At 36.6% G+C, this 27944-nt stretch overlaps 1 protein-coding gene and 1 long non-coding RNA gene across 2 annotated transcripts in view; one reads left to right on the top strand and one right to left on the bottom strand.

Moving 5' to 3' along the window:
- Positions 1–269: 269 nt before the first annotated feature.
- Positions 270–3711, bottom strand: LOC129575253 (uncharacterized). The gene is made up of 3 exons (XR_008688781.1): positions 3495–3711; positions 2573–3252; positions 270–1389 (listed from the first exon to the last, which is right to left on the bottom strand). It is a non-coding gene; the product is annotated as an uncharacterized LOC129575253 (long non-coding RNA).
- Positions 3712–4161: 450 nt separating this feature from the next.
- LOC129575249 (SH2 domain-containing protein 4A-like) overlaps positions 4162–27944 on the top strand; it is a 41291-nt gene continuing 17508 nt past the window's right edge. The window contains exon 1 of the mRNA XM_055458411.1: positions 4162–5889. The gene's annotated coding sequence lies outside the window, so the exon portion shown is untranslated. The remainder of the gene's footprint in view (positions 5890–27944) is intronic.

Below are 27944 nucleotides of genomic sequence, written 5' to 3'. Positions count from 1 at the left end.
GTTACGGATAATATTTTCAATCTGTGGAAGTGGTGACAGTGACCCGCTAAAAAAAACAAATGGTTTTGAACTTTATTGTTTATGTCTTAATTCAAACGTGTGTAAAAAGCGGCGCCCAAAAGGAAGCACTGTAAATAAACGATTGGGCAAATAGACGTAAAATTTGATTGTAATATCGTCATGAATAGGTGCAAAGAATTCGGTTTTTTTTTGGTGTGTCGGTATTGAACAAAAGAATTTTTGTGCGGTTTGTACGTTTTTTTTTTTTTTGGCAAATTCAATGCACTGAACCCATTTAATGTGTCCATTGTTAAGTAGTCAATGCAAGATGGAAAAAATCGCATACGTGCTCGCCGCATTTTTCTTCGTTATTCAATTCGAACAAAATTATGATGGAAATAATGAGAAACTTAGCCTTCATCACATCATCAAAAATAGAATCATGAATTATTCACACCGGAGTAATGATCTAATTAGTTATGGCTGGTGTTGTTCAATTCGAAAATGTGTAACATCGCGAGCTCCCGAGATAAATCGGTTTCCCTCAACTCATTGAAAGATTGGCAGAAGCCAATTTTTCGCGCACTTATTTACGGTTTCAAAGCTAAGCTTCTTCTTTTCAAAGACTTTTTCGGTTTGTTGTTTTTGGCTTCTTTTTTTTCTTCAAAGATTTTACCTCCGTTTTTTTCTCTTCTTCTTTGTTGTTCCGTCGAGATTTTCATTTTCGAACTATAGATACAGCTATTTGAAGGTAGATTAAATCAAAGTGATGATTTATTGGTGTGTGGTTGCTTAATTAGATTTACAAACGGTTGCACGAGCAAATCGAAACGCGAGAATTTACCTTTTTTCCCTTTGTTTTTGCATCGTAGACACAGACTGAGAGTGAGAGAGAAGGAGAGAATCGATTGAAGCAAGTCGATTGCAACCGTTTTGTTTTCCCTTAAAGAAACAATACAAATTAAACCCAATTAAATCGTTATGTTACTGCTTGCTGTGCGCGGTGTATGTGCGCGCGCGCGCTTTTTTTTCACGACCAAACGTGTAATGATTGCCTTGCATTTGTTCATTTCTCATCGATTTTCTTGATCGGCACTTGGTCTTGAGTTTGTTTCCGATCGCTTAATTAGATTTGAAGAGCAATGTCACACCGCTGGTATTTGTGGCTGCTCATGTGTGGCTTTCTTCTCTTCGGTATGTTTTTCTTCCTTAGATTTCATGCCAAATTTTGTCATCGGCGGATTTTGCTATGATGACCATGTGATGACATCAGATTTATTATTCGATTTTATTCATCTCCAATAATTGTACAGGCCTTAAGGCACCGGTGTATGATTCGATTTGAATTACAGGTGTTGATTTGGGGCAACGCACAATATTCAGGGTCCTCTGAAAAAAAACATTCATGAAATTTGATTGAGATCCATGAAATACATCGTAAACATGCATATAAATGGTTTGAAAGAAACACACACATAAATGACAGTTAAAATGATGATAGATAAAAAGTGTTTTCAAATCAACAATTGGCTTTTGTTTGAAGAAAAAAAGTGTTTGATGAAAAAAATCGATTTGATGCAGAAACAAAAATGTTTGATAAAAAACATGATTTGATTGAAGCAAAAAAAAAGAGAACAGGCTGGCCGAAACGAAAAATGTTTGGCGAAAAATTACACATTGCAAATTGATGCGGGTCTTGAGTGCAATCATTGATCGCATAAAAACAGGCCGTCGATCAGTGTGGTTCAGTGGCCTCAGTGCGTATTACGCTTACGATCAGCACTCGAGTCATCTTTAATTTCCCAACGTGTTTTCATTTAAATCGTTGCGCAACATTGATCGGAAACATGTTTGTGTCGCGATCACCTGCCTGATGCTAACGGTATCAAAATAGATGATTATGAACTTATCACATTTAATTGAAACATCAATTCACTTTCGTGGTGTGTCGTATGGCTTCACTGTTGTACACAACACCACCACAAGATCACTTTCAATTCTCTGTACGCAAAAATAACTTCGCTCCATAGCAAAAAAAAACCGACAGTTTTGTTTCTGTTTTTTTTTTACTTATGACTCATTTCACTGCGCCTAGTCAAACTTTTTGGTCGAAATATTTTGCGCGAACACCAGCCCCAGCAACAATAACAACAATAACAACAAGACGAAAAAGAAACCACCGTCGAAATGACTGATTATCTACATTTCTAATGGTCTGGTTGAGTTGGGTGACAGTATGGAAGCGAACGAAATTATGCGCAGATTATGATCTATGTGAATTTTCGTCGTTTTCATTGGCTTTCTCTTTTTTTCGGTGGATTTTATGTGTGTTACTTTTTCCGGCACTTTTGTTTTGAGTTTTCTTCTCTTTCATCCAAAAATTCAGCGAGATTCTAAATAAGGCGATTAGAGAGAGATTTCAGACCGTCCGAAAGTGATTGATGAATTTTTCCCTTTGCCACGAAGTTTGGCCCAACGAGTGAGACGTTTTACGTTTTGCTTGTGGGTTTGGCAATATGCGTTGCCTCATTTACCAGAATGATCAGACCGGCGCCAAAATATTGTCGCTTACTTGTAATAAATCCGTTCGTAAAATCTGCTTAAATCCGACTATGAACGCATAAATTTGTATTTATGATTATATTTGTTGGTGTTGTTGTTGCTTTTAATTTCTGTTTCGGAGGCATTGTTCGTGGCACTTTCCATGGCTGAAAAAAAAAACGAAATAAAATAAAATGGTTTATCGTCATAAATGAGCTGAAAACTGAATGGAAAGAAAATGCTATAGCGATGACTGCCTCTGGTTTTTTTTATGGAGTCAATGAGTTATGGTCGAAATACGTGCACGTCGCCTTCGCCTTCACATTCGTTGCGCCAGATTGCAAGCAAGCGGAATATCTTTGGTAGCAAAAAGAATATTACGGCTTTGAGTCGCGCATAGTAGAATTTTTTGTCACTTGTATTTCTCGCTTTTGAAATGGGCTTTGATTCGTCTGTCGACGAATGTTCGGCTGTTTTTGTTCATTGCACAGTGAATATTCTTTGCAAATCTGTCCTCGTTCCAACGCAAAACTGTTTCTTTTCTTCTGTCGTTTTTTTTGTGCACATTACATTGCATTGGCAGTACGAGATATTGCGGCTACTGAAAGATGTGTGGAGATCTACACACATGCGTCGTCGGTCATACAAAGTAAAGACGATCAACATCATCCATTTTTACATCGCACATTGGTGTTGCACATTCGAAAGTGGCTAGGCAAAGAAAAATACAACAAAATCAACAATCATTCCGAAGCATCAAATGCAACTAAAGAGCATATATAACAAAAACCGATTCATTCCGAATGATGCAAACAAAGAGCAAAAAAAACGCGCGCGCACACACACACACGGGTTTTTTTTTCCCTTCAAGAGTTGATTTTTTCTAGCAGAATATCAACTGAAAACTATTCCAGTCGGTTTTACTAATATGAGTGTATACCATGTGCGCTTACGTGATCGTATGCAATGAGCAAATGAGTGAGCGAGAGAAAGACCGTACGTACACATCGAGCCGTTAAAAAACATTTATCTGGAGCTATGTCTCACTTCCATATGCTTGTGTTGTTGTTGTTTTTGCATTTTATTTTTATTTTTTCTTTGTCTGATTGTTCCTTTTTCCTCTTCGTACTCTCTGCGCGTATTCCAACACACATTTGTTTATTATTTCTGCTAGTACGGGCACGGCACTGTATTGCCGTTTTTTTTCTTGTATTTCTTTTCATACCATTCCTTTCAGATTGTTGCTCGTACTCTTTCACATACACACAACCATCTCAACAGCATACCAGTCTTTCTCTTTGTTCGAACGACACACATGTACCGTGCGTTCCATTGATGTGATGTGAGTGTGTGTATATGTATTTTCTAAGCTTGTTTTACTGCTTTGTAGTCACAATGTGCTACGTTTGCTTTGGCTCTGGTCTGGTCTGGTCAAAAAGTGACTTAAACATTCAGTCTGCTCGAAACATGCGTTCTATTAACGTTGTCAATATATGATCTAATTGATTTATTGACGATTCTACACATCGTTTTAGCCGTTGTTTATTGTTTCTGTTTGTTGACATTTTTCTTATTGGTTTGATTGCCAGTGCCTTTTTTTCTGAAAAAAAAAACTCATCGTTGAATTTACGTATTGCTGCAATTTTTGTTTAAAATTCATCGTGTTTCATTCGTTTCAATTGGAGCTCGATGTATATATTTGTCCGTTGGCTCGCATTGTTTAAATCAAAACTCACGGAGATAAATAAATAAAACGAAAACGAAGACACCAGAAAAGAAGAAGCAAAGACAACCGCAAAGCAACGAATGAGACATACAAATTTAATTTTTTCATCAGCATCTTCTTTCGTGGCCAATACTTTTCCATGTGCACAAACGCAAATCGAAAGAATCTACAAATAGAAAATATTAACAAAAGTGTTACACATCGATCGTTGTTGAGTGTAAATTAGTGACGAATAAGAAATCACAATCAATCAATTCAATATCTATGTCAGTTGTATATGTTTGTTGAATGGACAACCGATTTAAATCTATCAAAAAAGACTCGAAAATTCATGCAAAACTGGTGAATAAAAGTGAAGAAATCAATCGAAAACTTCCGCGATTCAACTCTCTTCTTCATTCAAAGAGACAAAACGCGGCGAATAAACTGTGTGATTCATATCTCTCGGCGCAGAATATAAATAATAAAAAACAAATAATATATTTGATTTGTTGCTAATTTGTGTTGAACTTCTTTCTTTTCGCTGTTGGAAAAAGAAAACGCCTTACATATACTCGCTACTGCTGCTGCCTGCATATCGAGACGCGGAAAGAGCAAGAAAAAAATCACAAAAAAAAACAGAAAAGAAATTGAACGAAGTCAAGAAGAAATTCACAATCGGCACACAAGAGAAGAGTTTTGTTGAACAGCAGAAGCGAAAAAAGAAGAAGAAGAAGCAAGAAAAAAAAATCAACAGCAACAACAACAAAGAAATCAGGCAATCGGAAAGAGAAATTTTTTTTTTACAACGATTTGAATATTGAACGGTCATCATCATTTCGGTTTGTTGATGTTGTTCCGCTGATTAGTGCCTTTTTAGAGTTCGCCATAGTTTTGGTGTCATTTTGGACATTTTGAGAGCAAAAACACCAACAATCACTCTCACCACACACTGTTGATGGACGATTTTTATCAAGAAGACCCAACGACACCCGTACAATTGTGTGTGTGTGTGTGTGTGTGTGTAGTGCATGACTATCAATTCTGCGGGCACTCACATCTCTCGTCTAATTGATTTTCTTTACAGAGAGAGATAGAGAGAGATTATGATCGTTATGAAATGAAAGTCAACTAACAATCACGAACCAAAAAAAATATTTGTATCTGCGATTGAACATTTTTACGAATATCGAAACAGAGACAGAACTTCCGTAAACGAAAGTGGAATCCATACTACTACAAGAAAACAGCAACAAATTTAGAATTGAAGAGCTTATTCGCCGGCACTCGATTTCATTTGAAGAGAAAAGAAAGGCACAGATTGTATCTCGTAGCGTTGAAAGAAAACAAATTCGGTGTGTGTTTGCTATTCGGAGCGAAAAACGTCGAACCAAAACATTGATTGTATCGAAATATGCAAACGAATTTGTTTGTTTAACGAAAGGAAAAAAACAGACGAACGATCTTGATATTGAGAACGAGAGAAAGAGTGACAATTTAATTCGCTTTTCATTGAATTTTAAATATTCAAGTGTTACAAATAAAACCAATTGAATCCCACGAGGAATAATCGGAACAGGGAGTAGATCATCAGCAGCCATAGCCGAATGTGACTTTCGTCCACTCAGCGACACTCAATTAAGGTAAATATTCGAAATATACAACCAAATTCATTCACTCTTTTCATTTTATTTGACATCACTACACTTCGTTTTTGAGTTTTATTTGATCAATCTACATTTTTTGTTTGAATTTTCAATTTTTTTTTCCGCTTTCGATTTATTCCGTTGGCATTTTTCGCTAATTTTGTTCGTTCTCATATCGCGATTGTGACTTCACTGCAATTCATTTCGCCGAAATTGTTCGTATTATTATTAAAAACTTCATTTGAACATGTTATCTCGGTTCGTATGCGCACACATTCATAACTCTTGTCGCTGTCAAGCAACCGAATACAATGGAAACAAAAACCGGGCGCGGCGTAACCGACCGAATCATTCTAAACAAATCATTCATAAAACGAACAACGGATGACTTTATTGGGTTGGTCTGGTCGAAGTTCGACCGTCGAAATGAATTTCGGATGAAAAAAAAGGGAGCATAAGAAAACGTATCGTAGATCAAAAGCATTGGATTCAATTGATTTCCTTGAATTTTATTCATTCATTGGCGTGTATCTTGAGTCTGCTTGTTCTCTTTTAACTCCAATCTCAATGAGACATTAACGATGAGCAATCCACTTGAGTGGGACTGAGTCAGCACGAAATGCAAACGAACTCTCTCGTACATTTGTTCAAGAGTCTGTCGTCGTTTTATTGATAGCTAATCAGGATTTTTATGACATTATCAAGAATCAACGTAGTAAAACCAAACACTTCCGATCGAATGATTAACGTCGGAAGTAGAGTACAATACCGCTACATGGACGCGGCACGCGTTGAATGCTTTAGTATATATAGAAAAAAATTGGAATATTATTTATACCGAGTCATAAACTGCACACGGCATAGAGCGAGATAGCGAGAAAGAGAGAAAGAGAAAATTGTAAAACAATGCATTTGCCATTTAAAGCTGTAGAATGCCGGCAAAAGGCATGCACAGTGATGCTCTTTCCATTGTTCGTATTCTTTTTGCCATATTTCTATTCTTATATGCTCATCATATATGCGATGTGATCATATGATTTTGCATTGTGTTTGTGTTATTTTTTATATCGTCGACTGGTTATCTCGTTCGTTCGTCAGTTGCATGATTTATAGCCATGTGTGTGTGTGTGTGTGTGTGTATGTTGTGGGCGCGTGAACGCATAAATGTATGCGACTGCATTGTTACAGAGCAACTTTGTGCTCTGGAAATGAAATTCTTCACTCCGGTTTTGTCAAATACTTGGAACTCGGCAAAATAAACACAATAAAGTTATTCGTCGAAATGCGTGTCGCTTCTCTTCGTGAATTCCATTTGAACGGAATTATTTTCGGTGCTTAAATTACTTATAAGTCTCGAAAATAATACGTATAAGTAACACCAGTACTATAAGTTCTAACAGGACTTTTTTTTTCCACCGAAGAAAAAAACACACAAGAACTTCAATTTCATTCTTTTTTTAAATGACGAAGAACTTTGAAAAAACGAGCGAATGACTTGAAGTGAGTAAAAAAACTGTGCACAAATGTCGATCGAACCACACACACACACACACACACAGCAGTACGCATACGACATGGAACAGATCTTGCTTGAACAGCAAGAGGTTATTTATCGGTAGGTCTTATGTGTGAAGAGTCGCATCGAATGTCATGTTTATTCGAATTTTGTGTCGCTTCTTAACTGTAGCATGCGTCGCGGATTCTATTTTATAACGCTGCATGTGTTCATCACAACCCGAAAAAAAAACAGAAACACACAGAGAATCGTGTCTTTGTTCTCTATTATTCATCCACTCGGTTCGGTCGTTTGTTGTTAAACAAATTTCACGGAATCCAGCCACAGTTAAACGCATGTGAGCGATGAATTATGCTCGCATTTTAAAAATAATTCCCGTTACGTCATTGAGAGAGTACCAACACGCTCAATTTGTGTATGATTTCGTATTTCCTTGGAATGAAAGTTGAACAATTTTGTTTTTTCTCTTGATGAGGACCGAAGTGGTCATACACTCAACTCAGTGATTCATCTCATTTATACCGAACGCTTTCACATTAAAAAAAACCGCACACATACACACGCATCAGTAAGATAAGATTACCGAACAACGAAATATTCTCAAGGAGCTACGATCGAGTCGCTATGAATTGCGCCGTGTAGTATAGTAAAATCACTCATCATTTATCCATTAGATGTATTCTCTGTGTAATTTTGCACAGAATCAATTTTCATCAATCATCGCGCATCGCGCATCGCGCTTATAACGTGTCGTACTCGCTTCATCAACCGTATGAATTGTACAGCTGCACAGCTGTAGCGAGCGAGTGAATAAAAACAAAGCGAGAATAATTTCAACGGCAATGCACGAAAAAGCGTACGCCAAAGCATCAATCAAATCATATAAATGTTATTCTTTGCGGTATTTTCGTTTCAGAGCAAGAAAACTGGAAACTTTAGAAAATAAAAATTAAAAAGAGTTTCTTTCTTGAAATTTCGATTCGAAATGAAATTCACATGTAAAAAATTCAAATTAATTTCAAGATTTTTAATGATGCAGAGTGCAAGATAAGGTCAAGTCAAATTGACTAAGTCAACAAAAAATGCCAAGAATCACATAGAAGTATGAGCTTCTTGCACGAAGACTCAATTTCTTTCTTTCGATTGTTGTTGTTTTTTTTTTACACGAGTGATTCGCTTCCGCAAACATTCACCATTTTTTCCTGAAAAAAGAAATCTCTCGCAATAGAGGCGCTCTTCATCCAAAAATAATCTCTGCCGAGGAATATGGATTGAACAAGATATGATTTTCCTCTTTGTACCTCGCCAGCAGAGAGATTTTATTTAAATTAGAAAACTATGGTATTTTAGCGTCTCTTTCTCGCCATTGATACACCATTGATACACCATTGATAGGGCCATTTGGCATTTAATCTAAATTGCACCCGAGCATTATGTTTAGCATGTCATTGCCTTTTCATAGTCGTACATCCACACACACAAACACACACACACGCTTGGTTCTGCTCAGTTAATCACGATCATTGAGTATCTAGCGAGCATTTCTCCGGTCACTTCAATTTTTATTCGCCAAAGGTAAACAACACTTGGGTGAAGTGTAGAAAAAAAAAATTGTAACCACTTTGGATTTATTAGAAATTGTACTTAGAACGACACAATTGGCGTTTCAGAAATATTGATTAAGTAAAACGAAATTGATGTTAAAATGTGTATGGAAAGAGAAAAAGTTGAGCAACACAGCAAAATGTGTGTGTGTTTTTTTCTTCTAATTTTGATTTCCATTGTGTTGGATCGTTTCTCGTTGAAAGCCCATTTCATAGACTAAACTTGTTGACTGTTAGTTTATTGTTATCTCGTGGTTCATTTTCGCCGCAATACTCACTCAGTATCGGCTGCTGCCGCTACGTTCACACGAAATGTGCTCCGTTTTTTTTCTTCTTTCTACTCGCTGTGTGTCTGTCCAGTTTATGTGAATTTTCTCTGGTAATTCTGGTTCGTTGCTATACAAAGCAAACAATCAACCGAGTTAACGTTTATCTAGTTTAACTTTCATGTTTTTGCGCTAGAATTCATTTTTGAAAAAACGTTTTTTTTTTTTCATTTCAATCACATTTTTTTCTTAAATTCTTGTCGAACGTAATTGAAACTGTTAAAATTGTATGGGAATTTCAATTCCGATAAACGCTTTTGACTGAATCAACTACAACGACATTCTCAATATGAAAAAAAAACAACAAAATGATTAATGAATATTTCCAGCGCTGTAAAGTAAACAAGGCTTGATCGATTGCTTAGAAACTCTGTATAATCGTTTGCATAGTGAGTAGTAGAGGCTGCCAATTACGAACAGCTGACTCAAAGATTTTCCATGTTTACAATTGAGCGGTAGCAGCAGATGTACGCCAGCCATGCCACGCCACACCACGCCAATCGATTCGAAAGCGTCAATTTTGTTATTGTTTTGATTGCTTGCAAAACAAGGAACGAAAACTAACACAGAAATAACACGAAGTCGACACACAGATTATATGGCCGATGTACAAACATCCGTTTTCACGATGTGTATTTGAATTTTCTGGGCCAAAAATGATAACACAAATCTCACACTTGGGACAAATTTTTATTTTCTCAGTGAGAGAGATAAATGCTGTCGTTATTGTAATGTATTGTTTCTTATCCAGTCGACATATGTCTCATTCATCCAGTATTCGACATATGCTCGAAATCAACTCGAAATCATTCGCTTGAAATCAAATAAAATGACAAATTCACACATCACATCCATTTTCCTTAAACTGAACGAAGGAAGACAGAGAAAAAAAAACCGAAACAGAAACGCAGCACGCAAAATACGATCGGTCAGCTGTGTGGCTTTGCATACAATTGGATGATATTGCGTATATATAACTGGTTCCTCAATTCGAATTCCGGCAAATGGATGGAAGTATCATTAAAAATGCATTCGAAATGAAAAAAACAAAAACAAAAACAAAAAAAAGCGTCGCAATGAGCGAGCGCAGTTAAATCGAGTGCAATTTTCCATTTTTATATATAGTTGTGAGTGATTTCGAAAACGGTGTGCATTATTTCGCTGGGGCACGTTGATACTGGTGCATACAGTGCACACGTGTGATCCAAGTACAACAAAGCAAATTAGCCAAATCAAGCGAATCGATTCGGAGAGCTGTAGAATTGCGATGCGGAACAAATAGAGGTGCAGTCGTCAATCTCGACGATAACAATGCCAAACAAATCCATCCGAGTGATGATTCAAATTTGACTCGTTTCTTTTATAACTTTGTACTTTGCTCGTGTTTAGCACAAAACCAAAAATATCCGATCGCAATCGCAGTTTATTGAATTCCTGTCGTGAATGTGTGTTATTGTTGTTGTTGTTGTTGTTTTTCTTTCGAAGCGATTTGTTGTTTCAGTTGGAAATTTTCAATTGCGCATTTAATGCCATCCGGTAGCGGACGATCGATTGTTATGCATTGCTAATGCACTCACGCCTTCCTCGATACACACCAAACGCCTCACGCGCACACTCGCAACGTAAATTATGATGAAAAATCATAAATAATTATTCTTTCGTTCGCTCGATTCGTTCGGACGCGAGCGTCTGTAATAAGGCATTTTGTCCATTCCATCCAATATACACACAATTCATTTTGTACGTGACTGATATTCCACTCGTAATTGTCTATTCAATGTTTTGTTTCCTATTACTTCGGAACGCAAAGCTGAACCGTCAGTACAAAAATAAACAATCTCGTCTTTCTTTCTCTCTCTCTCTCTCTCTCGCTCTCTGTGTGTGTGCAGAACACCTTTTTGTTGTTCACTTGAAGTCTCGTCTGTTATTTTGTTTTTTTTTCTGTCCGTTCCAATGCAAAAAGGTCTGTTTCTCGCCAAATACAAAACATATGCACGACTACAAAATAAATGAATAAATATATACGCAACAGATGAAAACCAATGGAGAGAATACGATTTGCGGCGCATATGCAAATACCAAATCACATACATACACTGTTTGCACATTGGGCGAATGGGCTTCAAGTCGGTCTCAGGTTCGATCGTTTTGTTTTTTTGTTTTGGTTTTTTTTTCGAGACACATGACCATTCTTTTCCGGGTAAAATTAATTAGCAAACCATTTATCAAGCGATTTGAATATAATTATGTGTGATGGAACCAAAAATAATACACTGAATATCTTCAATACACTCGTTGATAATAGACTGAGTTTGTGTTGATTCATTGCAATCGCTGAGATAAAAAAGGGGCCCCAACGAAAAAAAAGAGGTGCGGATCAGAATGAGATTAATTACAATCTAGATATAGATCTAGCAACATTTTCAAGTTAGATTAGATTCAATTGAAACTAATGTTTTGGTTTGTTCGAACCAAGCGTACGTCTGCCGACATTTGTTCAAACTTGAAAAAAGGCAAAGTGAAAAACAAAACAAGCACCAGGATCATAACTGAAGAGGTAGAAAAGGTGTTAATTTTGATTGCAACCAGATTCTGGCTCCCCGAATACATTTCGTTGTCCATTTGTGGTCAACCAATGTCAAAATCGTCAAAAACATCATACGGCGTTAATCTTTGTTGGTTTTAATTTTTTTCAAAGTCAAATTCATTCGTTCAAACATCACAATCATAGCAAGAACAAATAAAGCGTAGAATCTCTCTTTAAGTCGACGTCAATGGGCTTTTTTTTCTACTTGCTCTATTTTTTTAATCTCCATTTCCGTACACCTGACTCATGTGTCAATCAACGAGACAGAAAAAAGCATACACTCGATCAAAGTCTTTTGCCAATTAATTCCCCTTTAATCGAATCGAATGCAATACTTAAAACAGAAAATGTGTCACCAAATAATTAAATCGAAATGGAATTTTGTTGTAAATCAACTCGGATTTTAATTCCGCATTTTCAAGTGGCAAGGTGCGAGCGCACTGTCGATACTACGTAAAACATCAAGTGACGACCCACATAAGGTACAGAAAAGCGCAACACAATTTTGAAAATTAGATTAAATGCATACGAACAAAACGATATTAGGATTTCCAATTTTAGATCACACTTACTCGATAAGGTTGTTATTGTTGAATTTGTCGATCGTTTTTTGTTTTGTTTATTGAATTATGTGTGTGTCATGTGTGTCTCATTCATTCTTGAATTCCAATGAATCAAAAGTGATTTAGGTCGAGAAAGAAAAGGTGTATCGCAAAAAAGATAAATACCGTTTATTTGAATAAGGAAACAAAAACATGCGTCGTATTGCGCTAATGAAACGATAAAATGCATCTAGTTCATAGAATGGGCGGTGCGAGTGCATGTTCAAAGCCAGAAAAAGTGTCAGTTGTCAGCGTGTTATAAATTTTTTGGGGGCGAAAATTCAGATGTTGCATTCAGTTCTATCATTTAATCTAACTGCAAACAGTCACGACGAGATGTTCAAGCGGCGAATAACCTCGAAATTTAAGCGCTTCTATTCGAATTCCGTGAAATCATTCTACAATTTTTGATAGGCAAAGCCACGATTAAAACTAATCTTATCGAGCATCGCCATTAAATAAGATTAAAAGCTTTACGCTGTTACCGTTGCCGGTGCGTGCTTCAGATTGTTTGTTGTTGTTTTCTCCCTTTCGATATCAATCACAACACGTTGAATTTGAATTGGATAGCGTGCCTCGGCGAAAAAAAAAAAACAATTTGACTCGCTCAAAACTCGACACAATTCTTTTAACGCTCAAACCAAATAAGAACGTGCAGTGAAACCAATTGATTCGAATCAATATGATTAGTACATGATTAACAAATGGAAAATAAAGTGTGCATCAATGTCACAATGCCATTCATTCATACGTACGTACGTTCGTTCGTTCATTTCGTTCGTTCGATCGGTCGTTTCGTTCATTCATGTGGCGGTTTGTTTAGGAACAGAATAAAAAACAAATCTGTCGATTCATTTGAAATCCACGAATTAGCACGTTTCAGTTGAACGTGTGTGTTTTTGGATTATATCAGGGAGCCACTGTTGAACAGTATGCGTACGATTTGTTGTAAACATGAGTGCTGTCATCGAAGCGCGCGCGCCTCTTTCAATCAGCTCTCTATCGGTAGTAGCACAAACAATTTAACGATCAAATCGATTCAATATTTGTATCTCTCTCTCTCTCTCTCATCGTTCAAAATTGATGTAACCGCCATTTAACATTGAAACGTGTCCGTGTGGTTCATGTGCAATAAGTGCACACATTTGTTTATGGATCTCCGTTGTTTGTAATGATCAGTGTCAATGCCTATCGAACAATTGTTTTTTTTATTGTTGTGGTTACACGTTGAAATGTATCAACGCGCGCGCAAGGGATTTGTTTTCTTTTTTTAAATTTCATTTTGAACTGGTTGCAATGACGATTCTGCTTATGATCTTAGATGACAACCACATTCCTGTATCATTACCATTTATTGACTTGTACTTTTCTCCCGCAACGAGAGAGAAATAAAAACGATGACAAACTTACCATTTTCAACGAATCAGAAATTGTAACCGGTTCGGCAGTGAAATCGCTTTTCATATGAACCATTTTTTTCTTCGTCTTTCGTCTTCATTCGAAGCAAATGAAAACAAGAATCCCCAATTTGGACACCAACGAAATACAATGACCCCACTGATGACAGTTTCTTTTTCTATCCGTTGTACTTTTTTCTTCTTCTGCGATTCGCCCAATGAAAAGTTATGCATTAAATTACATATGTGCGTAACAAACAATCAACAAGTACATAATTCCCATTATTTAACCGATCAAAGTTGAGTGTTGACTCTCCAGTTGATACAGACATTAAATGTTGGACATTAGAAACGATAATAACGACAAGAAGCTGTGTGTTTTCAAAATGACTATAAAAAAGAAAAATGACGATGAAAAGAACACATTTGCAACGGCCAAAGCTGCCTTCAAGATCAGAACCATTTAATTATTTTTTTTTTTTTTTGGTATTAAGACCAGAAACAATGGCCTGCCACACAACAATGGCAAAAAAAGGTAAAATATGTTTCAAACAATCAAACGTTTTTTTCGCGCTTTGTTTCTGTGCGGAGTTTTGCCTCGTGTGTATACAGTTCACAATAGCTGAGACTTTGATGATAGCGCTGAAACTGAGAGATAGAGTGCGTGAGAAGAGAACATTTCAACGATAGACACGCACACCACAGCGGTGATGATGATAATGATTATTCACTTAGATACTACACTCTTGAAGCCTCGCTGCATCAAGAACAAACGGAATTTTTATTCACATAATCTAGAGCCAATTATGGTGGAATTTGCACAAAAACAAACACACACGATACACACAAACGAAATTAATGCGATTCACGACGAATTGAAAGAGAAGAGCAAAGACGCCGTGAATAAATGGAAAAAAAAGGAGAGAGAAATATGCAAAAGCATATGCATAATTCCGAAGACCGAATGCAAAATTTCCGTCTGGCTATCAATTTAATAATTGAATGTGGTTCTGCTTAAAAATTTCGCATCTTGTGAATTGAGACATTCTTCTTCTTCTTCTTATTATTATTGTTCTTCTTTTTCTTCTGCATGAAATTTACGCTAAATTGAATCTCGATTTAGTCAATTTCATCAACAATATCTGTTTTTTCTACTTCAAAATTGATTAGAAAAATGTTTGGAACATTTTTGAGACTATGTATGTATAGACATGAGAACCATTTGAAGAGATTTTCGCTGACAAGAAAGAGAAAAGTGTGTTATCAGACAGAAAATTAAGGCGCTAATTCTAAGTTTTGGACCAAATAGCTGTTTTTGGACCCAATTCTAGAATTTTGGTTGTTGAATAGATTTTTTCAAAGAAAAACAACAGTTTTCAATAGTTCATATTGAAAACTGTTGTTTTTCTTTGAAAAAAACTATTTCCAGAGCGTGCTTTTGTTTTTATCTTCAATGTTCAAGATCAATGACCAATCAATAAAGCTTTTGTCACAAAAAGTCATGAATAGTGACCAAAAAACTGCACAAATAGTGACATCATTAGTCATCGCATTAATAAAACGGCACTGATGAAAAGTGTTTGTAATCGGCTTACAGGCAGTTAACAGACAATTAAGCGAATGTTTTCTCTGTCACACACACACACACACATACATTCAATAAAACACCAAAAACGTACCGCTATTTAAGCGTTGACCGCCAAACGTGCGACACTTAAATACATTATTCGCTATTTTGTATCGGTTTCCATATTGCATTCCGTAGTGCGACAAAATCGGGCAACGTGATCGGACCGTTGTTTATTTCTCTCTTTCTCTATGACCATAGAGTCCATGACACAAAACAAAGACCGTTGCACATGACTATTGAGTGCGCTCATGGGTGCGCGTAGCGATCGCTCGCTCGTTCGCTCGCCTTAGCACACTCAAAATGGGAAAAAAGGTCGTTTTACATATATGTACGCTGGCGAAGCAAAACAACAAACATATTATAATGCAATTCAAATTCCAAGGCTGATTCTATATATGTTCCTTTTATTCCGACACTCTATGTGGAACCTAATTTCTTAATTTCATGCAAATGTTTTGCCAATCGCAAATCGTGGCTTTTAATCGGTGGAAATGCTCAAAATATATGTACATTAGAATCACAGTCGTTTGTTTTTCGTTTCCATGATAAAATACATGGTAATCACGGTGCCAGCACTCAATGGTTTTTTTTTCTTTCATTCGCTTGATCCTCATTCTTTTGCATAACAATGGCAATGACGGTGTGAAAGATTCTTGCACGCCACACTCAGTTTTTTCTCTGCCAAAATACCGAATTTCATGCAATTCGCTCATCACTCATAGCAACTGTTTGCTCGCAACAATAATCCAATGCCTCTCTCTCTGTGATTGTGTCATTCGATGCTGTCGTTGAATTGTTTCTCACTTTGCGATTGTTTACACAAACAGCGTTTCACAATTTTTTTTATGGAAACTTTTTTTTTCTCAAAAAGCGTAGAATTTCATTATCTGGATCACGTTGCATCTTCGCTATTTCGGGGAGTGTGTGAAAAGTATGGAAATTGGATTGAAATATTAGGATTTGTTTTTTTCATTGAACTTTGACATTTTTTTTAGATACTCGAATGATTTTCCGAAATGATTTTCAATTTCGGGTCAATATTATTGTTATTCCGCTTCTATTTGTTATTTCTTTTTTCTATTCGCCGCTGGTTTCATTGACATTAAAAGGCGATAAATTATGAGTCTAGTGGAAATAATATGACACAAAATTCTCAATTTATTGCAAGTTCAACAAATATTCGTCCTAATTAAAATGCAAAAATGAAATCAAGTCGTCAATGTTGGTGAACTTTAGATGTGGCTACCCTTTTACCGAGACCTTTGAAGAATACATCACTTTCAAAAGACTTGAAATTGTGTATGAAAATGAAATTGCAATTTTTGCTCAACGATCGCTCTTCTGCCCATCCGATTGTCTTCTCTCATTTCAAGATTTACAATGCAGAGAGAATCCAGTTATGCATGTAAGGCCATCACTGAACCTGAAACGACGACGACGAAAAAAAACAACAGACATTCATTATCATCATTTGCACAGTGCAGCGCTGAGTCAAGTGTCCACATATCAAAGTGGAATACGATTTATTTACTGACATGTTGAATAATTACTTGTGTATCGTCATCGAGGAAGTTGCTTCTTCATTTTATTATTATCTGTTTGTTCTAAGCGAACTGCTGGCACTTGCAATTCAGTGTCAAAGCCACTTTTAGCACTTGGGAAAATTAATCTTATCTATGTGGCTTTTTGGCGTAAGAATCATTATTAACGAAGACTAAAAGAACTCTTTTTTTGTAAAACAAAGTTTCTTATTTCATCAAGCCATCAGAATTTAATTAGCAGAAGGAATAAAGATTGCGTTAAAAGCAGAAAATATGTGCGAAAGAAGGTAAGAAACGCAGAAGCGGAAACAGTGAAAATGAGACAAAAGCCAGATTATTCTCTTTGCAAAGAAAAAAATGGGAAGAAGATGTAAAATCCCGATTCGAATAACGCCCGTTCGACTTCGCACGATAGAAGTGAAACTGTCACCTGTGTGTTCAAAATCCTGCGAAAGTAAATGATGCCAATCAGCCACCAAGATTGATGGTTGAAAGTTGTTGGTTCCGCCAGCTTTTTCATGTTTTTGTTTCAACACACAAAAAAATCGTTTTTAAAGAGACAGCAAAACATATAAGCGGGTCAGAAATGATTGGTCCGCGTCGAATTGCCATGCAATGCTTTAGCTATCTGAATTTGAGTGCATGAATAAGCGAATTGCCGTGAAACGATCATTCGCATTCTTGCATTTGAAAAATCGGTTTTCCAAAGGGGGAAGTGATGATGCGCGACCACAAAATAGAGAAAAAAAACATGATTTTTTTCGTTCGATTTCTTTTGAATCTTGGAATAACAATACCAGTAAAAATATGTTTGATTGCCAGACAGACAGAAAAAGCGAGATTCAATCTTGTGGTGTGTACATTCTTCAATGATTAAAAATTCCATTTCGTTCTCTTTCTGCTCGAAAAACAAAAAAAACTTTAAATATGGATGGTTGTGAGTGAGTGTGTAAAGAAAATTGAAATCGAAATCATTTGTTTCGTATTGAGAAAGAGAAAGAGATGGAGGAAAAAAGCGGCAAATAGCGATTTGTTTTGTCTTTTTCGACGATGCTCGCACCCGATGTCGGCGGCGGTGATGCGTGTGCATTTGTTGGTTTTTGTTTTTCTATTTTAAAGATTCAAAAGGAAATTTTCTGTGCTTAGCACATTGATTTGGTATTCCATCACCAAAATACAATGCAATCCAATTGTACGAAATGGAAATGAAAACCTGAACAAAAGAAACAGCCGAAGAAGTACAGCAACGAACAACAAAAAAAATCACATAAATGATTTATAACAATTTTATGTTTTCCATTGTCACGGGCTCACGACTCACTTGGCACATATGAGCACGTATGTAGCACAGAGTGCGAGTACGCGCTCGCTCGCGGTGCGCTTACAAGGTAGTTTATGATTTTATGAAAATCACATACACACAGGCCCAACGAGCACAAAGGTCAATCTTGAAGTCTTGACTTTCTCATGTGTCTCGCGTTACGATCGCGGATGGAGTAAACGAAGAAAAAAACACGTAAAATTAACCACCCAATAAAGAAAAAACGTAAACGAAAGAGAGAGAGAGAGAGAGAGAGGGGGGGGGGGAGAATAGACTGTTTTTAGTGAACAAATTCGAAAAATTAAAAACTTAATTGCGTATGTTTCAATTTGATTGTATGCGATTTATTGCTCGGTACGATTGAGTACGCGATTTATTGTTGTCAATTCCGTGGTTGTTACTTTACCAGGGCTTCATCTCTTGCATATCACTTTACAGACACACACACACATGACATCAATCGGTGTTTGACATAAGGTATAACAACGGGACCGGTGTTGAATCCATTCAAGTTCGTGGTTTCAACTCATTCGCGCAATGAAAAGGTTGTTGGACTATCGATTGAATCGGCAGCTCAAATAGACGCAGAGATTCATCAAAGAAAGAGAGAGAGAGAAAGAAAAATTTGAGCGAAAGAATTCGAAAAAATGGAGTTTTAACTTTCGACTCCTCTAATGAGATTCGTTGTCCCATTTTGTGTTCGCAAACAACCTCATTACCGGTTGCCATTTGAACCGTAGCTGTTGTAAGGCTATTAGCTAATAATGTGTGTGTTTTGCAAGACCAGCTGCTGCTGCTGATCAGGTTAGCGAGAAAAAATGTGCGTACTTTCGTTTTCATTTATCATAAAAAAGAAAAATCTGTAATTCGCCGGCAAAATAAAACGATAGTGAAATAAGGCGGTGCTTGGCAGTGCTAGAATGTTTGGATTACACGGTATTTTATGCCCGTTTAAAAGCGACTGCTACCTGTAAAATCGACAACCAATAAAGGCCCCCTTAATTTTCTGCAATTATCACTAACGATATATATCAATTATGTTCGCACCACGCACCAGATCAAACGCACACAGCAGCAGCTGCACAACTCGCACTCGGAATCGCATAATCGCGCTCTTTGTGAAACTGAAAACTCGCCTGATAAAATTCCGACAGAAAAAACTATTCCAAAACTATTTCATACGTTAGATTCCATCTAAGGTGTGCGTTTATTGCGTTGAATTATAATAAACAAAACTCGATAGATTGTTGGCTTTTCATCATCATCGACGCTCGGCGGCTCTTCAATTGCGCAAAATTACTCGAAAAAATGTGCTGTGTGTGTGTGTTTTTTTTTTCTTTCTTTAAAAAACTTTATTTCGGTTGGCTTTCTTTTTTTATTCGCCGCTTGCTTCATTCTTTTGACTCTATTTTTGGTGTATTATTTACGAATTTTGCTTATTATTCGCGTTGTAGTTCATAAATTACGAATTGCTATCGCATTACGATTTACTGCAATTTACTGGATATGTTTCGGTTATTAAGATGCTCTATCTCTTTCGTACGCGCTCTCACTCGCTCGCATTCACATGCAACACGTTCGACGGTAGGATTCAAAAAACGCGTTACGCCGTCAAGTAATTTATTTGTTTGTTTGCACTTTTTTTCTCGTTGTTTTGTCTCTCTCTTTCTTTGTCTGCTGCTGCTTCAACTTTTGTTTTGCAAACATTTGTTTATGTTTGGGTTCAAGTGTTTTTTTTTTCATTTCGTGTGTGTATTCATTGTAAAACAGCTGCTCCGTAATTGTCGGACGAAAGATGGTACTTGGGTGATGATATAAATTGATGCGTGCCCATGATGCCATTTCCATGATTCGTTTGAAAGGGTGCATTTACACACAGCGACGACGAAGATGAAGGCGGTGGCGGTGCCGCCAGTGGGAACATCAAGAAGACCGCGCCGAATGACCATTTCACGTTAATCTCAATGAAAACTGATGCAACAATCTCGGATTCTGATATTCATATAAAGATATTATTTTTCCATCTCTCTCTCTCTCTCTCTGCTACTGTCTCTTTCTCTCTTTTTCTGTGTTTTTCTCTCTCTCCCAGTCCGGTTCAATCTGGGCTCTAAACAACTCGACTCATACGCTGGGCTTATTAATGCTTTCATAATTTCACACAAACACAGTCCATGGCTTTCTCTACGTGATCCATATGCTGATTTTCGACGCAATTTCGTATCAAATTATCAACGTGCGTTTTATCACGGACGTGTGCGTGAGTTCAACAGCCGTTTTTTCGCGTTACATTGCCTTGCTTTGTTGCAAGACATTAAGGAAACCATCGAAATTATCATCTGAGATACGGTGATATTCTCTTGAAACTAATGAGTTTATTTGTCTCATTGTGATGAGGGTTTTTAAATCGAATGCATTTGTTGTTGTTTTGTTCCAGCCGTTTGATGCATCTGTAGTTCGTCGTTGACATTATGAATGTACAAAATGAACATTTATGAACTTACAAATGATGCGGGATTTTTATGCTTTCGCTTTGCAGTTCCCTCAGTCAATTGAGCTACCACTTTGTGTTTTATTCGCAAAATGATTTTGTTTGATTTTTTTCCCCGTTTGCTGTTGCGGTTTTCGATAAAATTACAGGTTTTTTTTTCAAACGAATTCAAATCGCAGGCATTTACCGGCGGCATTTTTTCGATAAACATGTTCCGAGACATGTGAAATGGATTGTGTTTGAGAGCATCGATATTTTCATACATGAAATGAATTGAATACTTTTCGATCGATGAGTATTTTTCACATGAAATGCCATTTCACACAGTGGAATTTAAATTATTTGATTTTCACACACATACACACCTAGTGAAGTGCTTGACTGCAAAACAGAAGACGAGAAAAAAAGAAACAAATAAAAAATGCATCATTGAAGTGATATTTAATCGAATGATTGACTATACCGAATCGGCAATTTAGTTTTCATTCGAAATTCAATTAGGACACGAAATGATGCGCGCCGCACGAATCTAATGGCCGGTGTTACATCCCAATTTTTGTTGCCATTTCTGTTATCTTTCACTTTCGAATCAATTTTGTCGTTGTTCACGCTCTATTGAACGCTTCAATCAGTAGAAGAATAATTTATGCATTGTAAATAATACGAGCGAATAATGGATGCTGTAATTATGCTCACGGCTATCACACACACACACACGTGTATGTGAGCGCGCTGAGAGAGAGAATCACTCCATTGATTGATTTTTTTTTGTTTTTGTCCGTTGATCGAACCAATGATTATGGCATTAACGTATCTTAAGATTGTGTTTATAGGCAATTTGTGTATTTGGAAGACGCGCTTCAACCGAATCATCCGGACAAAAGCGACCTACTATGTTGTGTGTACGTGTGTGTGCTTTTTTCTTTTCGGTTTTATTACGCCGTTGTTTGCCGATGAATACCAAATTGGCCGCTTTCATTTCAAACGAAATAATAAAGGAAATCTGCGAATATCAATATTTAATTAACGGTTTTCACGTCAATGGCTGATTGAATCACTCATTGTCTTAAAATTGCATTCATATGCAAAGATCGAACGACACAAACAAAACCAAAACCAAAAAAAAACACAACATATGGAGCTTGTTATTTCAAGCATTATGCAATATGGCACAAACACCAAAAATAATTCATTAAAAGCTTGTTCGAAAATATGGCTTGAATTAGCTAATATCGTTATTGTTTTGGATCATACTCTGGGCGCTGTTTTCTTTTTCTATTTTCAAAAGAAAAAAAAATAAATAGAAAAAAAAAATGTTACAGTAATTTCACCTAATTACATTTCAAATTCGACCAAGAATATATCACATCATCGATATGTAATATGTTCCGAAACGAAACGAAGTACAACAACAGCAAAAGCAACGAACGAAAAATTGGTTTAAGCCAAATCTAGCGGCTGCATTTCGTTATGGTAGCAAGTGTTTAGCGCGTGGCAAATCCATTGATGTAATTCAGTGTATTTGTGTTGTAGCGTTTCGTCATTCGGGGCCAACAACGGCGACGACGCCATCGTTATTTTCGGTCGTAAAATTTGTGACCGGTTTACTTGTGGATTATTTCATGCCTATTAGAGGTGCAGTTATATTTGCATGAACGAAAAGAGAGAGAACGAATGAAAAACACCAACAAAACACGGTGGCGCTCTAAATCCGCGCGAAACAACAAACATAGGCGAACGATAAAAAAAATCATCTACCGTTTTCAAGTGACCAACAAATTCAAAACGAGTTGTGATTATTCAATTGCCGCAAAAAACACAATACACGAATGCGATATGAATCTAATTGATTACTTCGCACGTGAACACCCCACGATGACATAATACGAAGGCAGTGTTTTTGTTTTGTTTCGAGCTCCTTTAATTGTATCCAATGTTGTCTTCAATTGCGTCATATTAAAATCGTTTCAATTTTAAATCGCTCCATTTTCGTTCGGTCAGCGTGTTTCAAATTAAGTGCATGAAGCGATATGCATGCAGATTTCAGCAGCTACATCTCGATCCAATTGTTAAACACCGAATTTCAATTAATCTTAAAAAAACACATTTTTCGAGAAAGTAACACACATTTAAATTGTCGCTCGCAAAAAAAAACCAATTAAAACAACACGCCAATCACACTTTCGAAACGTCAATCGAAGATCATCGCCCCGTAAGTGTTACATTCTACACGCGGTGTGTGTGTGTGTGTGTGTGTGTGTGTGTGCATTGGGGAATAGTTGATTATCATTTTTTTGTCGCCCTCTGTACAACATCGGAAATTTCACGCCCAAGTGAAAGTCAAGCGCGAAAACAAAACCCACACAAATTCGATGCTCATCCAAAAACATTAAATTTGCATTTAACCCGAAAATACTAGTCGTTTCAGCTGAAATGGAAATGAGAATCATTCATGAATGACAATTTTTTTTGTAGACATTTAGAGTTTTGCAAGCATAAAAAAGCACACGATGGAAATGTGTGTTAAATTTGAATGAAATGTTTTTAGCATGTGTACAATCTGACTACCGAAAGTGGGCAATTTTCCATGTTGATTCAATGTTTGAATTTCAAAATGACAAAATCGCCCGATTTAAAGCAAATGCCATTCATTGACGTCCATTTTTGTCTATAAATGGTTCCATAAGACTTAGATATTCTTGCGCGAGCTACGCATTTGTGGTGTCGAGCGTAGGCGGTGGCGACGACGGCAACAACAATCGCATCGACTGTGTGTTAAACACTCTATGATCATAATGCTAAAGAGTGACAACGCCAACAAAAAGCGCGATTATTCGATTTTTATTGCTGCAAATTGGCGACGAAGGCTAAACGCGCATCCTAACTGGAAAACATAAATTAGATTGTCTCATCGCTGTCTTTTTTTTTGTTACGATGTCGTTGTTGTTGCTATCAAACAAATACGTAATTATAATTGTGCTCTGACGGTTTTTTTTTAAACAATGAAATACGGGAATGACGTGAGAGCGAGAAATGTGCTGGATAGAATGGATAGATTGAAAGAGAGGAAGAAAGGGGGAAGAGAACGATAGAGAAAGAGGAAAATACAGAGAAAGACGGAAATAGGCAACGATATAATTTGCAGTCGCAAAATAGACTCAATAAATATGTCAGTGGCGGTTTTTTTTCGACAATTTCCAATAAAATGAATTGAGCATTCCAATCGAGAAAGCTGAGAGGCTTTTGAAGTTATAGCAAAAAGTTTTCCCGTTTTTTTTTCTTCATTTTTTAAGAAGATTATGTGGAAAATAAAATATAATTTACTACAGTACCAGTCAGAGTTGAGTAACTATTTCGTGGTAATGTTGAAGTGTAACTATCGCTAGCCCACATTAATGAGCCGTCGATCGCATCCATTTGATGAAAAGAACTTTATTTCTTTTGCCGACTAAGCCCGATTCAATTTCGTGATCAGTTGATTACAATCAAGAATTATGTCGAAAATAATTGGTAATAAAATTTTGATCAACGAGAACGATCAGGGATTAAATTGTTTCCTACTTCTCCTCGTCCACCATCTCAAACTGTTTGCTTAAGCTGTTTTATTCAAGAGCTCTTTGATCAAAAAAAAAACACAGACCTAATTTGGGACGAAATTCTAATCAAACAAGATTTACCTAAATCAGAATCACACTAAGCCCGAATGCCTCCAGCAAAATCGAGAATTGCATCGCGATGTCGTGCAACAGTCGTTCTATATGCAAGCTGAAACTGAGCGATGCACATTTAACATCGTTTGCCTGAAGCACTTAACCTCCGTGTGATTGGTTTAGTGCTCTATTTAAGCGCTATATACACACATTTGCAGCCATATGCTTGTGACAGTCGGGCATTTTATCGATAGATAGCCGCTGAAAACTGGCTGCAATCAATTTACACACGCGTGTTCGTCGTAGCCCGAATCCAACAACGTTGCGCTGTTTTCATTTTATCCTCAATTGCGTGATAAATTTGTGTGCGCCCATAAATCTGAACTACATGAAAAACCATTAGAGTCTAATTGTTCTGAGATCTGGCCGCAAGTGATGGCGCGTTTAATTCTTGTTTGTCTGGTTTGCGCGCGATCGCCGTGCGTTCTCTTTTCAGTTTTCGTTTTGTTTACAATTATCGTACGCTCGCACACTCACCAACCCAAATGAAATGGAATGCCTAATTGTGATGAACCATCGTCTCTCGATTTAAACGACGATAAACGATATTACTCGTACACGATTTGCCCATTTTATTGTGATGAAATGGGTCAATTTCTCTATTTTTTTTTTTAAATTACTATATACGGAACAAAGTGTCAAGCGAACGTCGTTATTCCAACGACGCCCAAGTCCAATGTAACTTTTGTATAACAGAAGAGCTCTGCCAAAAGAGAGAAGGGAGAACGCAAAAGATTTCTTATGGCACCGGAAGAATGTCAAAAACAGAATATATTTAGTATGTTTTTCATGTTGAAAAAAAAAACACGGCACTTTCGTTGTAAACACGATGTGTGACACAGCAATGGATGGAACGGTGACGGCAGTTCAATGTTGTTGTTGAATCACCGAAATAACAACAACAAATACATCTACAGAAGTAGCGGCAATTTTATGCCATTGAATCAGGTTACGATTGACAAGTGGATGTTGCGATTTGTCATTCATACACAGTCGTTTTGAGCTTGTATTTATTTTGTCGTAGGCATCTTCCACTTCACACAGCGTATCAAACACGCATACGTGTGTACGCGCTTACCTCATAATTCACGTTGTGCGTTCGTCTTTCAATTTTTTCTTTTAATTTATAGACATTTTTTTCTGGCTGTGTGTGAAGCATCTGGTGCGCATTCTGGTTCATGCACGTCACAATCACAATGCAATGCAAAACATCATAATGATCTATTGTTTATTTTTCTTCATTTAAATGGTGATTTAAATGGCAATTGGTCGTTTAGAACGAGTTATATCAGTTTTGTGATACGTTGTTCCCTTTTTTTACTCTTTTACCAAAATGTATTCCATTTTTTTCTTTCATCATCTCTTCAATCTTCAATTCTTTTCCACTCTTCAGCTGATCGGCTGAGATAGATTGATGGCCGATCATTTCTTCGTTTAAATCGCAATATTTCATGAATTTTTCGAAATGAACCACACAATTCATCTTGGCACATCAAACAAATTATTCTTCATCTGTACAGTAATTATTGCTTCCTAATCTTCACCTTTCGGATTTTAGAATGGATTTTAGTTCGTTAAGCAGAAGCTCGCAATCGATTGTGATCATCGAATTCAAAAGTTCATTGATTTTCCACTGTAATCAAAAATTTTCAACACACGATGAAATCTACTCAAAATGGATGGTTTCGTGTTCGCACATCTTTTAATACCAAATTAAATTGTGTGACCTCGACTTCAGCTCAATTCATCGTGGTGAACACGACGATGTTAGCACATAAATTTTCGTTAAGCGATGCATTTATCCGAAGATCGATGAGAATGAAGTAAAATCTGTTTCGAGTTTGATGTTGCAAAATTTGTTTCCAATTTCTTAAACTCAAGAACAATGAATAAAACACGAACACATTGATTGTTGAAAGTTTGAATAATTCAATTTATTCATTCAACATAAGAACTAAGTTGAAAATAATGTACAATTTTGATTGATGTGGTTTTTTCAAAAACATTGATCCGTTTTAGATGAAATATGTTTTGTTGAGAGATTCATGTTTAATGATTCATTGGAAGAGAAGTTATGCTTTTTTTCCACTAGCATCTGGGTACGGTCTAGATTTTTCTGGTAGCATCAAAATCTATTGGCATTTAGCCTACATCAAAGCTGTCAACAATTTAACGTGAATCAAATGTATGCCTTCTTTACGGATTGCAAGCAAAACGTACCAGAAATTAAGTAATAGATATGCAGAGGGTGTTGTCCAGAAGCCACAGCGTGGACATCTTACAAGGTGATCGCGTTGATCGTAACGAATGATCCATGACCATCTTTCCGGGCAATAAAAATTATTGCAATCGTAGTATCCAACGTGGATTGGAGAAGGTCTTGCCATTTTTCAAACTTTCCTTTTGATCGAACTTGATTCCGACGACTTCAATTCAATACTAAAGTGTCATTTCCATTCCGATTTCATTTTTGAACGATAGTCCTGAACCATTTTTTTTTTAAAGTCAAATCAACAACCCAATACCAGACGAATCATATTTATTGTCTCGAATGTTTATGAGTGACGAAATGACAAATCGACAAGCCAAACTGGAAATAATATTATAAACAATGGTCAGTCTACATAAGTAAATATTTGTCACCTCTTTTGAAGTAATCAACAAGTAGTCGAGCGAAAAATGATATTAGGGCGAGAATTGTTTTGATGAGAAGCAGTTTTTTTCGTTCCTCAAAATCGCGATCAAGAAAAGGAACACAATTTTGTTGATTAAACAGTAAACGTTTGAGTGATTCATTTTATTTGTTGAAGATAAGAATGAAGAATAGAGCCACATATTTCTTTGTTAAATTCTGATCGATTTCTTTATTTGTTTAATAAATCAAAGTTTAAATGTTTCATTCGTAAAATTTTAGAATAATTATGTTTCGACATGTTTTTAAATAATCCAAACAAAATGGTTCTTTTTCGTCCGATAGCATCTTGGTTGAATCCAAATTACAGTCTGAAAGGAAAATATGGAATAAAAAATGATGAACGATAAACATAAATGAAAACAATCTTCGAAGTGATACTAATTGTAAAAGATCGAACCTGATGTAAATATGACGTGGGAGACAGCATTGACACCATGGACACTTTACTGGCTGTTCACGTTGATCATATGAAACGACTTTTGACCATCTGTAGTTGCAATTGTTGCAGCAGTAATAAGCGCGAGGTAGCCAAAGTCTTTTCATTGTTGATAACTGTAACGATTGGACCTGGTTCAGTTGTCTTCAATCCAATACTGAAGTATCATTTCGATTTTCAACTTCAATTTTCACTAGTG

The sequence above is a fragment of the Sitodiplosis mosellana genome, unplaced genomic scaffold (genome assembly GCF_009176505.1).
Source record: "Sitodiplosis mosellana isolate CC-2019 unplaced genomic scaffold, AAFC_SMos_1.0 Smas_scaffold_6166, whole genome shotgun sequence".
In the NCBI taxonomy this organism is placed as follows: Eukaryota; Metazoa; Arthropoda; class Insecta; order Diptera; family Cecidomyiidae; genus Sitodiplosis; species Sitodiplosis mosellana.
The sequence above is the reverse complement of the archived record's forward strand: the minus strand, read 5'-3'. Positions and strand labels throughout refer to the sequence as shown.